We start from the raw sequence: 7,495 nt of genomic DNA, 5'->3' as shown, positions 1-7,495 counted from the left end.
TTTCTAATCTGGTTGATGCAGATTTGATAAAATAAGGCGATGCAGATCCAAAGACTTGGGTGTTTGGGAAGCTTCTGGTGAGTTTTATTTCTTTCGTGTCTTGCAGACCTTTTATTTTTTAGGTATAGCTATTTTTGCTGGAGTGAACATGTGTCCCGCAGAGTTACATGTTTAGATTTTGTCATTTCTTAAGCTTTGTGAGGTTTAGGTATGATTTTTAGTACTGTCGTTACATGTGTGGTTGAACTGAATATCTTTGTTCAACTGGCCTATTGGTAAATACTAACAAATTGGCAATGACAGTTAAAGATTGATAGTGTCATTGAATTAAATCTGTTAATATCATGTTTTATTTTTGCCCGTGTGTTGCATTGATTAATTAACTCTTTTTCCCCTTGTTTGTAGTGGAAAACTCAAGAGGAGGTTGTTTTTTTCCGAGTGTATAAACGACCAGTCCTGGAGATGTCATCGTCTCAGGTTCCCAAGTTTTCATCTCTGCACGATGAGTTGAGAGATGGTCGTGGTGTTGAGGGTGCTGGTTGTGTTCCCCCTGGCCCTAGTAATGCTAGTACTTCGCAGAGGCAGGGTTTTGGTATTGATGTTGTTGTTTCTGCGTTGGAGCGCGCTGAGCATATTTTAAGTAATGTGTGTTCTGAGCTACAAAAGGTCCCGACGACAGTTGAGCGTCTGAGCTCTATCAATGGTATCCTTCCTGAAGGTCATCAATTTAACGCTGAGGAAGCAGTGGACTATATTGAGATGGAGAGAATCTTTATTGGTGATATGCGTGACGGTGCTGCTGATCTAGTTCAGAGATCGGTTCGTCTGTTGAACAACATGAAGTGTTTCAAAACTATGCAGGACTCTCGCTGCAAGCCATATGAAGAAAGTGCAAATGTTGTTATCGGGAAGATTGAGCAGGATGCGGCTGCTGCCACTGACAGCAGGGCTGGTGATGGTACCGAGGCTAATGTTTCTGATCACGAAACGAATGATGTTGGCTTGGAGCGCCCTGTTGTTGATGTGAGTCAGTACTCGGTGTTTGCAATTTTTACTATGTTGTTCTACTGTCAGTATTGTAGTTGAACTTTCTCATCTTCATATGTTTTATTAATTTTTCTTGAATGCAGATTGATAAGGATGAGGCTGCTGCCACCGACAGCAGGGCTGATGATGGTACTGAGGCTAATGTTTCTGATCACCATACGAACGATGTTGGCTTGGAGCACCCTGTTGTTGATGTGAGTCAGTCCTCGGTGTTTGTATGTTTTTACTATGTTGTTCTGCTGTCAGTATTGTAGTTGAACTTCCTCATTTTCATCTGTTTATTAATTTTTCTTTTCATGCAGGAGACCAGTCATAATGTTGAGGCTGCTGTTGACGGTGGAGTTAATGATCCATCTACTAATAAGTGCAAGGTTATTTTTATTTGTATTGTGTTTATACATATTTCTTGAATTTTTCATGCGAACCAATGTGCCTTGCTTGTTCATTTTTCTATCCCACACTGTTAAGAGTTTGCAGGTGATACCTACCTTTTTGTTACTGTGGTTTAATTACTTGTGTTTATTGTTGCTAATAATAGCATTGTTTTTTTGCTCCATTACATATGAATCAGGGTCCTGTTGTTGGCGACGAGCCTTGTTCACCCGTTCGTGAGGTTCCTTTGAATGTTAGCAGTAGCAAGATCGATGATGTTGATATGAATGCTTCTGAGGTTTTTTTTTCTGTGAACCTCTTGCTAGCTTATTTTTGATTCTTAGTTTTACTCATATTATTCACTTTTTATGAATTTTTATTTCTTCAGATGACTGATGTTGAGCTGAGGCTTTCATTAGTGGTGGAGATGATGTTCGTGGTGTTCCATTGAGGAGTGGGCGTGATGTTGGTACCAAAGTTGCTGATGAGGATGTTGGTGCTGCCAACATACTTGATGAAAATGTTTCAGATTGTGAAGATTTGCCGCCGGAAAATTTGCCACCTGGAGGTTTTGTTTACGGTGATGCGGTGCAAGATGCCTCTAGCGTGGAGGAGGTGCCATCCGAGGATGATGATTTACTTCTGTCGATTTCCTCTGTCCCCTTGACGCAGGAGGCGCTCATGTCGTCCCAGGATTTTCTTTCTACATACCCTGAAAGCGCGGCGATATTGGTGTCCTCTCAAGATGTCCCATCGTCAAACCTTGGAACTGGAGGCATATTAGTCTCATCACAGGAACTACCGTCATCGTCAAACGCTGATAGTGCAGGTAAGGACTTGTAAATGAGGCGTACTTCTCAATTTTGGCATTTTGGACATGTTCACTTGTAGTGCTTGAACTTACTATTTTTCTTCTTTTTCGGCAAGCGGAAAGTGGTAATGTTGTTAAGGTTGATATGTTTTTCTTCGTTGTTACGAGTTTGCGCACGAACCGTACGAAATGGTTAGTCTGGGATTTTGCCCGTACCATTTTTGTCTCTTTTTCTCTTCTCTCACATGATTATTGCTGTTATTGTAGTAGTTTTAATTCATCTAATCTTTTGTGTTTTCCTAGTCACAAGCCGATGTTTCAAAATAAAGAATGTGATGCTGGTGTTGGTTCTATTGCTAAAGCATTTGTCCCCACTGGCATGCTCAACTCAGACAGTGCTGACGTTGCTTTATATTCTCTACGTCAGAAGTACCGAGACACTGACAAGTTGGTAGTTCCCAGATGGGTGACGGTCAGTATTTTGCTTTGTAGATAGGATGATAACTTGTTTTGCCAATTTTCTATCTGTTGTTGTTCTTTTTGTACAACAAACCAAGATCTGTGGTGGAAATATTGATTCCAATGTGCTAAATTGGTTCACGAGATCAGGGGCTGATGGTTTTGACCAAGTTGGTGAACTTGAACTTTTTGTACTCATGAACTAGAACTGTCATGTTTTCTTGCAAGTTTGGGAGGTGGGGGAGTGAACTTGAGTAGCCTGCTTTTACCCCTGCACTTATGAATGATGTGTGCTTATTTTTTTAAAGCTGAACTTATTGTCGCAAGGAAATTGAACTGATATGTTTGTTGCAATATAAACTTGAGTAGCATTTATTTTTTGTAGTGTTTTGCTTACTCAATTAGAACTTATGATTATCTGATTTTTGCTTGTACTTCTGAATTTCAATTTCATTCTTTTATTTTATTGTTTGGAGGCTGAATTTTTTGTTTCATTATGGTTTGTTAAATTCATTTTTGCTCTGCGATTTTTTTGTCAGCTTCTTTTCCTTACTTTTGACCTGCCGTCATTTGCGGCTCCCATGAAGCCTAGCGATGTATCTGGGCATTGGTGCTTGATTGTTCTGAATTTGAGGTTCTGTCATTTTGAGTGTCTTGATTCACTGTGCGATGAAACCTGGAGTGATGCATTTAGATTCTTAAGGACTATGACAGATAACATAAAGAAGCTTTGGAGGGAGTCCAGCGTAGACAGGGCCAAACCGTTCTCGCTGGTGCATATTGATGGTTTCCCTTGCGAGTTTGTGCGGGTGCCGCAGCAGAAAAACACGTGAGTATCCATTTTTAATGATTTTTGTTTAGTTGTTTTTGTTGCTGGGAGGGTGGTGTTCCTGCATTTTCGGATTTGTGATGTACCCATTTGTTTTTTCTTTTGTTAACATGCATGATTGTGGATTCGTTATGCTACAAAGCTGCAAGACCTATCATTGCCGGGAGGATGGTGTGATTGAAATGTTGGATTACAACCACGAAGACATTCTTGACATTAGGAAGACTTTTCTATATACGTGCGCAACTAGCAATGTGTTTGATGTTGACTTCCGTGGTTTGTTTGGCATCGAACCCTGTACGTAATGGATGACCTTTTGTAATTTTTTGCATGTTGTACTTCTTGATTGGTACTGTCATGAATTATGTATTTGAACTTAACCCTTGATCTGGTCTTTTCTTTTTTTATTTTTGCAGGTGAGTGGCTGGATCTTGATGAGCATGACTACAGGATCTTTGGCAGCTAGTTCTCGGAGCTCGAGCGCGTATCTATTGATCTTAGCCAGGGGCGTTCTCTAGAAAAGACAAGATCTGCTGTTATTAAGGGGCGGGTGGGAGCTCTGAAAGGTTCTACGACTGCTTGTGCAGAGAGCCCCTCTACACCCAAGAATCCCATTGTGGAATTGATAGACAGCGATGATGATGCGTTTGACAAGATTCCTGGCATGGGAACATTCACCAGGAGCGCTGCTGCTTCCAAGGGTTTATCCCTACTTGTTGGAATAGTGGCCCGTAGAGCTGGTGGTGCTAGGAAGGATCTTGCTTTGGATTCTAGCAATGTTACAAGCACGAAGCATGCACCCAGAGGTCCTATAAACTTTTGCTCCCCTGTGCAGCAGCTTCACCCCCATAAATTCCCTCACCTGGACAAGGCTCGCAAGTTGTATAGTTTGTTGCTTAGCGATGAAACATGTGAGAAGTATGCCGAGTGAGCATCTCTCATTACGTTTCCTATTCTTTTCCTCTGTTGTTTGTAACTACTAGATAAATATGACCTGAACTGGTACTTTTTATACAACTTGAACTGCTATGAATGCCTTATCTTGCTCCCCCTGCTTTTTGTTCTTGTCTGTGTTGCAGGAATACATTCTCAATGATACCTCAGCCCGATGGTAGCGTAACCAGCTTCATTGGGGAACGCATCTAGGAAGTTTTTTCACCTGGGCCAATGATGGAGGGTGATGTAATGGACTTCCTCATTGATGATTGGAAGAAAGATCCCGATAGAAATGTTGATTTCGCGTCTAGGAAAAGGGTATTGCTGAGTCCATATTTCATCACGGTAATCAATCAGATCGTTTGTTTCTCTTAAACAAGACTGCCTATTGTTTTACGAGTTTTAATAATACTTTGCTTATTGATCCTTTCCCCCTGTCCATTTCTTTCTGGGTTTTTTGCAGGTTGTGCTTGACTGTACGTTTTACGGTGGTGAAGATAAAGAGTTTAATGTGGAGAGTGCAGTGAGAGATTTCAGGAGCTACGTTAAAAAAGAGGAAGACTTACTCAATGCCGACCTTGTGAGTTGCATGAGCTGATTTTTGGTTTTATTTGTTTGTTGTCATGCTGGTTTTTTATTTTGAATATTTAATATATCTTTTTTGGTCATTTGTTTTTAGATCATGATTCATCTATTCAAGCCTATGGTTTTACCAAAGGATAAGAAAGTGAACCACATTTCCTTATATGTCATGAATTTGTACCGAAGTAGCGTCGACATCCTTGACTCCTTACCTTATCCGAAGAACCATCGTCCTTCAAAGAACACCTATCATAAAGACTGCGAGAAGATTGTGAATGGCATTTATTATCTGTACTGGATTAATTTTTCCGCATCTTTTCTTCTGCTTTTCTGATACTTGAAAATGTGTGGTTTCTTTTCTTTTTTACAGATCTCCAAATTGGTCCAAGTAATGAAGGTTGTGTATGGTGATGCTCAGCACAATGCGAGCAAGCAGCCCAAATGGGAGGTTTTTGCAAAGAAACCAATGTTTGTCAAGGTTCCACTTCAAGGCCCAAATGAATGTGGCCATTATACCCTGAAGTATGCGGGATCCTATGATGGTGAAAAGATCGTTGGGAACATTCGAGATAATGATGTGGGTTCTAGTTGAGCTTTTCACTTTTCTGTGTTTGGCTGATTATGTATTCTTCTTTTTAATGTGTCATGATTTTTGATAATTTGTTTTATTGTTTTTGCAGCCTTGTATTGTTGATTGGAATGATGAGGATCTGTATAGAGTTGTGTTCAACCGTAATAACCAGCTTCTGGTGATGGAGCTTCCCAAGGAGTTTGAGGCTTTGGCTCCTAGTGCATAGAAGAAATGGTCATCATTTGCGTAGTGAAATGTATAGTTGTGTGAAATATCTCTTGAAAGCATTGTGGGCTTTGATTGTAGTGTTTGGATGTCTTGTCAAGTACTATGTAATAACTGGTATATTTTGTGTTGTGTTTAAATGTGGGACAGTATTTAACAATCTTTTTTTCCATGATGATAGTGTGGTTGAATAGCTGTTTTCACTTGTGTATTTTTCATTGGGAATTCGTTTTGGTTAAGTTCTATTTTTTGTACTGAAGTCTTGTAAACTAGTTGAACTGAAAACACCTTTTTCCAAGTTCATTACGAGTTGTTGCTGGAAAAGTGAGATTTGTTTTATTTTCATCTGTCCCAACCTAGGTTTGACCTTTATAGTTTCTGTACCATCTTTTCTTGTACTTATAGTATAGTTCTGTTAGTACTGAATTGTAATGTCATTCAGTGTAAGGCTTTCAAACTTTGGTGTCACGATAGCACTTTGTGGATCTAGTGTGAGTGGAGTGACGCTTCCTTGTTATGTAGAACTGATTTCATATAATGTATTAGAACTGAAGTTTTTTTTCGGGATTGAAATTATTTACTACCAAGTTGCTATGTGATCTCTAGCTAGATTTTATTTAAGTATAAGAAATTTAGCAAAATTTGAGAGCCAATTTTTTGTTTGAACTTCTTGAATTTTAGTAGTTGAACTTCATAGTAAAAGTTAAAGCACTAGTTTAAATTAGCTACATTTAACAGATAGTTGTATAAAGTTCATAATTACTTCACTAGTCAATGTGGGTTGATGCTTCTGTTGTTTTTTTTTGTTAATTTTTGTCCTTGGTTGAACTGTAATCTATTTGGTTGAGTCTTGGCCTTCTTTCTCAAGGCATTAATTGGTATCATCATAACACTTACCGAATAAACTAAGTTGTATTGAATTTCAATTGTGCTAGTACTTTGATCATTTTATTTTCTTGTGTTGTTTGAAACTAGTGCCTCACTGGTCAATGTGGGCTGATGCTTCTGTTTTTGTTTTCTTTTGATTTTTCTCCTTGGTCGAACTGGTATCCTTTTGATTTAGTTTTGGCCTTCTTTCTTCTAAGCTGTGGTTCTTCTCAAGGCAATGTTTGGTATGATCATATTACTTGCCGGATAGACTAAGTTGTACTGAGATTTCAGTTGTACTATTAATGTTATTCTTAGTGTGTCGATGTTTTATGGAATGCGAACTGAAGCTTCCCGTTCCTTTTTATATTTTTGTGTAATGAATGTACTGTTTGTTCAAGTGTACCAGAACCGTCAGTCCTAGCATGCTAGTGACTAAGAAATACGTACTGATGGTTCTTTGCTTTTTCCTTATGCAGTACTTAGTACTTTTCTAACTACTGTTAGCACAATGCTGATAGTACTAAATGTTGTCCTCGGCTGAAACTTAGTCTTTTAGAGTACTTCTGAAACTAAAAACTGATTTTTAGTGTGATAGTACTACCGTACATGTAAAAGTTGTACCGAGCATCCAAGTCTACTATTTGCTGTTATCCTTAGTTAGTCTGCCACTGTTTTGTTTTTTTGTGAAAATATCCATGTGTGATTTTGTTTCTCCATGTTAGGTGCTGCGTGACAGCCATCAAGTTTCAACTTCAACCTACTTCAACTTCAAATGATGGATCAACAAAATAGG

Source organism: Triticum urartu, chromosome 2A, assembly GCF_056163025.1.
Source record: "Triticum urartu cultivar PI428250 chromosome 2A, HENAU_Tu73, whole genome shotgun sequence".
NCBI classification, from domain to species: domain Eukaryota; kingdom Viridiplantae; phylum Streptophyta; class Magnoliopsida; order Poales; family Poaceae; genus Triticum; species Triticum urartu.
Note: the sequence above shows the minus strand (reverse complement) of the source record.